Source organism: Pinus tabuliformis, chromosome 7, assembly GCF_031772625.1.
Source record: "Pinus tabuliformis cultivar Carrire ecotype Pingquan chromosome 7, CPIR1, whole genome shotgun sequence".
Lineage (NCBI taxonomy): Eukaryota > Viridiplantae > Streptophyta > Pinopsida > Pinales > Pinaceae > Pinus > Pinus tabuliformis.
Genome location: NC_142293.1, coordinates 1,595,054,005 through 1,595,062,866, shown reverse-complemented (window position 1 = coordinate 1,595,062,866; position 8,862 = coordinate 1,595,054,005).

The following is an 8,862-nucleotide window of genomic DNA, read 5'->3' as shown; positions in this document are numbered from 1 at the left end:
GATTAGCAGATCTGACTAATGAAACTTGTGTATACCTTCCAGACTTATAATTTAATTTATTCTTCAGATGTTTATCATTAATTTGTGTGTCAGAATCATATAACAGTAAGCAGGAACAGAAAAGTAGAGCACACAGTCACACAAAAGAACACAAGAAATAAGGTGGAAACCCAATGTGGGTGAAAACCACCTGCTACAATATGTCTCTATCTTCTTTCAATTAGAAACTTCCTTATACAATGATTCTGTACTGGTGCAGTCTTATACCAACACGCAGGCTTCAACCTGCAGAAGGCTACAACCTTCTCTCGTTCTCCAGACTCTTCTGTAATGGAGCTACAACCCCCTTAGTTCTTGTACTAGCTGAGGTACTAGTACATAGGTGCAGACCTACAGAAGACTTCTCTTTTCTTCTGGGACCATGTTTCATAAATTTTCAAACTGGATCCATGAATATCAATTAAACATCAAATAGATCTGCAATCAACCAACTTCCTTGTACAAACACTGAATCAATAACTTCTTAGAACATAGTACCAATAACCAGACACCAATTCAGAACCTTGAACACTGCAGTAACAGAAAAAAGCAGCTAAAACATATTTCAAGAAAAAGTCCGTAACTTCACCAATAGAAACCTACGTATGTCAGCAGTATTCAGTTCTTTGACCTGCGGGTATCCGCACCTCCGCTGTGTCGAGCCTGCGGGTATCCGCACCTGCGCTCTGTTGAGCTTGCGGGTATCCGCGCCTGCGCTCTGTCAAACTTGCGGGTATCCGCGCCTGCGCTGTGTCGATCCTGTGGGTATCCGCGCCTGTGCTGTGTCACACCTGCAGGTATAGATAATTTATCAGACTTCACTTATACCCCAGATTATCAGATTTACAGATCTGATCATGTGCCAAAGAGATCTCGACCCATCAGTAGATTCATCTTGTAATGCTCAGGTTTCTCCTTGATTCAAGTCTAGCTATAACTCACCAATCGATCACCAGTATTTCAGATCTAGCTCATCTCAAGATATTCAACACATTAGTTTCCCCAGCCAAATGATCTCCTTTCCTTTTTATAGTCTAGGCCTTACTCAAACCATGGTCCAAAACCATAGAGATCCAATACTAGGGACCCAAAACCTGGGTTCAATACTTTAGATGCAAACACCACGGACCAAAACCATAGGATCAAAAATGTCGAACTAAATACCATGGACCAACCATAAGATTTCCCACGTGCGCGCTTTTCTCTGCATGAAAGTGCGTGTACTTTACGTCCACACTTTTTGTTCGGAGCACCTGCGTACATGTCCGCAACTTTTGTTCGGCGCACGTGCGTATGTCCGTGACTTTGTGAACAGTAACCTACGAGTATCTTATTTTATACTATTTTGAGAGCTTGAACTTGTGATTTGCTATTTGAGTGAGTCGCCATCAAGGACAATACTTATGTCATCGAGCCAAACTTGTGCCAAACCTGTGTCATAATGCCAACAGATGGCTTGATCAATGTGTAAAAGTGAGCTTGAGGTCGCTTCTATTTATAGGCTTTCATGAGGGTCCACTTGGGGTTGAAGTCGACCTAACCAATTTCACATGTGCTTAAGGCCAACCCATTCCATTATACAAAAGTGAATAAAATAATTCAAAATTCAACTTCCACTTGTCCAAATGGGGTAATCTTTAGGTGATTTTGGTCCTCTCGAAAAGAGGAATTTAAAGCAATCATCATCTCAATCATATGAGTTGTCCATGGTTTAATTTTACCCTAGTTGAAAAATTTAATAGAAGAAGATCCCCTAGCCATAAATGCTCAAGTTGTTGATTATCAAATTGAAGATTTATATTTAGAGGAAGAAATTGAATGCGAAGAAGATGCATAAAAAGTGAAATCCACAAATAAGATACTATTATGTCATAATTGTAGAAGAATAGGTCATCATGATTTTATATGTCGACATGTAATTTTGGAAAACAACGGTGATAAAGAAGAACATGAAGAGAAGAGAAAATCTTATGAGTATGAAAAGGAAATATGCATCTCATTAGAAGAAAGTAATAGATATGCATATGATAGTGACAAAAATGATTCCTACTCACAACCATGGAGGCTTAATACATTAAGAAAGAGAAATAAAATTCAGAGGAAGAATATTTTGATGGGAAGGTAGATTTTCAGGGAGAACTTCTCAATGCCTTAAAAGAAACAAAAAGACAAGCAAAAGAATAAAGAGCTAAAGGATCTATTACATAAATTTGAAAAGAAATATCATGATTCTGAATTATCCTCCTAAAGAAAAAACTAGAAGAGGCTAAGAAAATAAAGGATACAGTAATAAGTAAGATAAAAGAAAAGGAAAGAAATTGTGAGAAGCTAGAAGCAAACATTGTATCCTTAAGAAAGGGTCTAGAGAAGATAAATGCTTAGTTGAATCTAAACTTCAAGTTTCTAAAATAGGATGAATCATTAGGTAACATTCTTAGTTTCCATAGATATCCTCTTATTAAAATAAGTTTTGGATATTATGAAATTGCCAAGGGAGAATCAAGCTCAATTTCATTAGAAGGGAAATGAAAAAGGGAACTTGAAAGCTATGTTAGTTTTCTCAAAATATCTAGCAATAAAAACAATAGGAAGAAAGAAGGAGAGGGCCAACAGATATATCTATTCTATAAATGAAAGAAAGAAACACTAGGAAAGGAAGTGAAGACCAGTTGAGAACTACGAATGGATTTGAAAGAACAAATTCCCCAAGAAGACCTTCTATTTCAAGGTATCAAAATCTCTTTTATGGCTATTGCTTCTCATTTAATAATTTTGGTCATAAGGCAATATATTGTAGAGCATATGTAAGAAATGACAATATGAGGAATAGAAGTAGCAGATAATATAAGATCTCAAGGAACGATTGTGAGAGAAGAAATATTATAAGTGTTAATGAGAACAATTTCAGAAATTACAATTCATTTACCCTCTTATTAGATCATGTTAAATGTTTCAAGTGCAGTAATTTTGGGCACAAAGCCCAAAATTGTAGAACCAGTACATTGAGGCCTCTGAATCAAAGGACAGAAGAATATGTTGGTAGAAATGGAAACAAAAAAACAAAGGTATGGATAAGGAAGTAAGAGAAGCAAGAAGAATGTGCTATTGCTCTATGTGTTCAAAACAAAGATAGAAAATGGTATATAGATAATATATTTTCAAGGAATATCATAGGAGATAAAAGTAAAATTCCCTCTCTAAAAGAAGTGAAAGGAGGCACATCAGCCTTGGAAGAAGTCCCAAAAAGAAGAAGTAAAAGGAAGTTCAAGGGGAGCAATCTCAAGAGAAGATCTACAAGATAGGAAATGTTGCATGCAGTAATAGATAAACATAGACTTGACAGGGGGAGCCTAGTTGTAGAAAAATAAGTAAGCAATCAAACAAAGTAATTGTTTTGTTTTTAAGATATTACGAGGAGCAATTGCATCCAGAAATAAAAACAACCTATTTCCATTAATGTCAAAGGGGGTAATATGTATACATAAGAAGAGTTAGTAGACAAGGGGAGTAGTTGCAATCACTAAGAGAAGTCGTAAATAGATGAAAATTTGTAGACAAAAAATGAGTTCCAATTAAGCGGTAGCACAAGCTCAGGGGGAGCATCCCTTTCCCTTTGATGTCAAAGGGGGATAATGTGTATACATAAGAAGAGTTAGTAGACAAGGGGAGTAGTTGCAATCACTAAGAGAAGTCGTAAATAGATGAAAATTTGTAGACAAAAGAAGAGTTCCAATTAAGGTGTAGCACAAGCTCAGGGGGAGCATCCCTTTCCCTTTGATGTCAAAGGGGAAGAAGTTGCAAGCACAAGGAGAATTGGGAACAAAGGGAGCTCTACAGTGTTATTAAGGAATTAACTAAGGGTTTCCATCAATGATAAATTGGGGTATTGTTGGAAATATTGTAGTAATTGATGTCAAAGTCAGAGGGATACTAATTATGTCGAAGATAAAGATTATAAAATGAAGATTGTTGGAAATATTGCTTTTGGAATTTTGATTCCCCTTTTAAATACCCTATATTTGAAGGTATTTTTACTCCATTACCTAGCTCAAATGGGAGCATAGGATATATGGTTGGAAAGGTTGTTCCAAGACCTTTCCAATAGTAAATGACACTTCCTCTAATTCCAAAGGAGTGAGGAGATATGAAATATTTCGTTAGGATGACCCAAGAAAAGTACAAGCAGGTCGACCCAACCAGTTTTACAAGTCAGCCCCATGAGTAAATATAAAAACACTATAAATGAAGGGCATATGAGTGCATTTGAATACCATCCAAGTAAGCAGAGCTCTGAGGTTGCAAGTGGAGCTGAGGAATAATTTTTGGGGTGATTCTTAGAGTCTAAAGGTGGAAGAAAAAATGTGATTTATGGGTTTAATGAATCATATTGGCATTTACACTGTAACTTTTCTTCTAGAATATTTCAGACCATAAAACTTTGTGGCGCTATAAAGAACATATTCATGGCCTTGATTTTCTATAATTTTGGATATATGCTCTAACGAAGTAAGGTCTTCTGAATTCTCTTGAAATATTCTTTAAATAAGTAAGCTTTGTATTTTTTTATATAACTTTTCTTTTGGGATATTTCAAAATATGAAGCTTGGAGGATAATGATAGAATATCTTCATGTACTTGTGGTTAAATTTTTAGACATTGATTCACTATAATTTTAAGATGTGGTTTAAGGAAGTTAGGCTACCTGAATGATCATAAAATTCACTTGAAATGGGTTAGCATGGTATTTTCGCTATAATTTCTTTCTATGATATTTTAGACTTTAAAATTTGGAGGATATGGAGAAGAGATCTCAAGGTACCTGTAGTAGAACTTATATATCTTGTTTCAGTATAATTTTAAAGATATGATATGGGGAAGTCAGTGATCTCAAATTCTCCTAAACATGCTTCAAACGGGTCAACTTGAAATTTTTGTTATAACTTTCTTTCTAAGATGTTTCATACAATGAAATATAGAAGGGACATAGAAGAAACATCTAGGTACTTGTGGTAGAAATTTTAGAACTAGATTTGAAAAATTGGATACACAACATGTTGTACAAATTTATTCTTAGGAATAATCCAAAAGCAACAAGTATTGGGAGAAGTATACTTGGTGAAGGAAGAAGGGGCAGGTAGACTTAGTGAAGGAAAAAGCAAATAATAGAGCTAGCGAAGATGAAAGCAGTAAGCGAACTTGGTGAAAGTAGAAGTAGAAAACAAACATTGTGAATAAGCAAATAGAATCAATGAAGTGGGTTGGTGCCTATGAATATTTGCAACAACAGGGATTGGTGTCTCTTATAGGTTGATTCCAATAAAGAGACATCGAGGATTGGTGTCTCTTGTAGGTTGGTTCCAACAAAGAAGCAAATGGGATTGGTGTCTCTTATAGGTTGGTTCCTACAAGGTAGCAGAGGGGATTGGTGTCTCCTATAGGTTGGTGCCTACAAAGTAGAGGAATTTGGGTTGGTGTCTCCTGTAGGTGGTTCCTATTGTTGAAGAATCTAGGGCAAAGTAGTGTAGAGTGATTCTTTGATACTTGATAATAGTTTGCTGATATTTTTTACTTTTCTTTGTTAGCTTATTATTCTTCTTATTCTTATTAGTGAATATGTGTGTACTTCATTGAATTAATACCAAAACATAAAAACAAGAACACAAGATATTGGCTCTCTGCTAGTGCCAAAACCTCGCTTCTCTTGAGAGAAAAACCCTTTAGTGAATTTCTCTTATTGAAGCTTTGATTGATCAATGAAAAACCCTAGACACCTGACAAGAGTATCCTCCAAGCACAAGTCAAATCCATACTTCTTTCTGCACCTTATTCCCTGACACTTCTTCTAGTACTTCTTCCGGCACTTCGTCTTCCTTCTTCTAGCACTTTGTTCTTCTTTCAATTGTTGGTAAGTATTGCTATACTTGCTCTAGAGGACAAGCCTTTGATGATAACCTTTCCATATGATGATTCCTTCACTTTCTTAACCAAATGAGCTCCTTCTTCAAAGTGTAGGTGTAGATTGGATATGACTATCCAACAACCCCTAAATTCTCACACCTGTGATGGTTTACTTGTTGTTGTAGCCTCTTTCTTTCTTCGCTTGAGTTCCCTTCCTCTTCACTTGATTGGGAGGCCTTATAGGCCTTGTTTACTAGCCCAAAAACAAAGAGATATGTCATTGTGTTTTCCTGTTGTAATGACCGCAGGAAGACCCTTCATTTCTCGCACATGTGGCTATGTCGACTCTAGAAAAATAGTCCCTTCTACCTCGGCTTCTTTCTCCATTCCTTCACTGTCCTAGAAGACTTCTTTTCATCCTTTTGTTAGCCTCTTTTCTACGTTGATTTCAGAGTGAAGTGAGTGCATTGTATTGGAGTGGACAACCTCTATAAATAGAGGATTGTCCCTCCTCTTAGGCCGACTTGATTGAATGCTTGTAGCCCAACTTGAAGAGTAGACTTCAGATGGTTCTTTGGTGGAGTTGCATGCTTGAAGGAGATTTTTTTATCATAGGAGGAGACTTGACTTTTCTTGGAAGTTCTCTCTTTGACTTTAGTACATATTTATACAAGTTGTAACATGCCCTTAAGGTCTTCAACCTTTTTATTTTAACTATTTGACTCACCTATAACACTCTAAATAATGCTAGACCTATTCCAATCAGCAAGAAACTCATTGACCCATATTATAAAAATAATATTTCTTTTCTTGATTAAATACAAATATCAAAAGTACATTTATGAGGACTGAACCTAGTTACATTTCCTTCAACACTCCCTATTAACTAAGGAGATATTCATAAAACATTACAGGTGCTTGACTATTATCAATCTTGAATAATTCACAGAAAAGAAATCAGATTTGCAATCCATCTATTATAGCATCATATCCACCAGCATTGTCATAGTTCAAGGCCTTGACTAACAACTCCATCTCTACAATACCATGAGCTACAATTCTGGCGAGACTAGTGATTTATAAACACCTTCATCATTGTCTCTCAAGGTACATACCCACCTGGGTGTTCTTCGAGTATGACCTTCTAGGAATATTCTTATCTTGGGTTCCCAGCCCTAAAAGAATATCGACCCTCTTGCCTACTCTTGTCTTGGATTCCCAACACATCCTCAAAGAGTATCGGATGCCAAATGATTACCTAATCCTCCCATTCTTTCTTCCCAAGTGAAGACATGAATGTTGTGTCTATATTGTGTCTACATTTCCATTCATGGCCTTCATCTAGACTTATGGTTGTTAGTCCTGGTCTAGTGCATGAACCATGAAATGGAAAACACAATTGTCACTACTTTGTAATCAGGGGTGATCCAAAACTCCTTCTTGATCAAGGACCTGTCAAAGCTCCCTCTTAACTAGGGACTCTTTCGTTCATCAACAAATTCTTCTTCGGGTGTCCTTCAACTGCTTGATATTCTTCCTTTCTTTGATGTCATGAAGTCTTTGTTCAGACTTCTTCTAGGTAGGGCACCATCCATCGATCACTTTCCTCCCTGGTTTGTCATGTCATGCTTCCTTCATGGAAAGTGGATTTCTTGTCATTCATCAGGTTTTCTTGTCATCTTGGCTATTCTTTTTTCATCATATCCATGCTTCAGAATATTCTTCTCATGGATGCTTCCTTGTACTTGCATGTTTACATGCTTTGACCTAGTAGCCCATCATGACTTCATCTTGATATTGCTTCAACATTGCTTTTCTATTGTTGGATGGCTTCTTAATCATGACATCTCTATAGAGTAGAATTAGTTATCTGCACCTCTTATATCTCCAAGGCCTTCAAAGGTGTCAAGGGTCCTTTCTTCCTTTATCAGAGTTGTCATGCCTTCTTTCAGGAGATATCTTCAAAGTATCTTGTTAGACATTGATTCTCGGTGATGATGGTGTTCTTCCACATGCTTGATCTCTTTCTTCATTTGCTTCTTATCAGATAGATAGGTCAATCATCTAATGCTTCTCGTGAGAGCATTCCTTGATTGCTTGCTTCTTGGACTTGTCAGCATTTCTTCTTGCTTTTCAGTCAACAATCTTATGCTCCTTATGTGAGCATATTATTTTGTTGACCTTCATTGCATTTTAGTACATGCCTTTGAGCATCTTCTTGGTGAAAGAGATTCTTTCCTACTTGGTCATGTTATAGAACTATTACCATGACTCAATAATATACAAATGATAACATGACTAAACCTGTGATGTATACATACCTCATCTTAATTCTCCTTTGATCATCCTTTGGTGTGGCCTTTCTTGCTTCATCTTAGCTTGCCTGCATATCATCCCTTTTCTTTAATCCCATGAATTGGATTTCCAATGAGACATCTTCTTTGGTTCATGAACCTTCTTTTGAAGATTCCATCATAGGATCTTAAAGATCCTTGCCTTGCAAATGTTTCTTTTCTTTTTGATGATGGAGGTCTTCTAAGATTCTTAATCATGATCAAATTTTTCTTTCATCATGGATGAGGTCCTATACTAGGTATGCTTCTTCTACATGAATATCTTGAGCTATAACTATCATGCTCCTATATTCTAGAAGATATTTCTACCCATGCATTTTTTTCTTATTATAAATGCTACATCTTCATGAGTATCTAGAACTCTATGTACATCATGCTTCTAGATTCTAGAGGATGGTTCTAGCCATGCATTATTATTCTATTCCTACATGCTCCTATACTACTCAAAACTTTGAAAGAAGTCTAGAAGTAAAGAGTTTGACCTAGTCATAGTAGAGATCTAGAGGATCTTTCTTCTTTTGCTTCTTTCCTTCTTCTTTCATCTCTTGAATTATGTGAGATTATTCCCTCT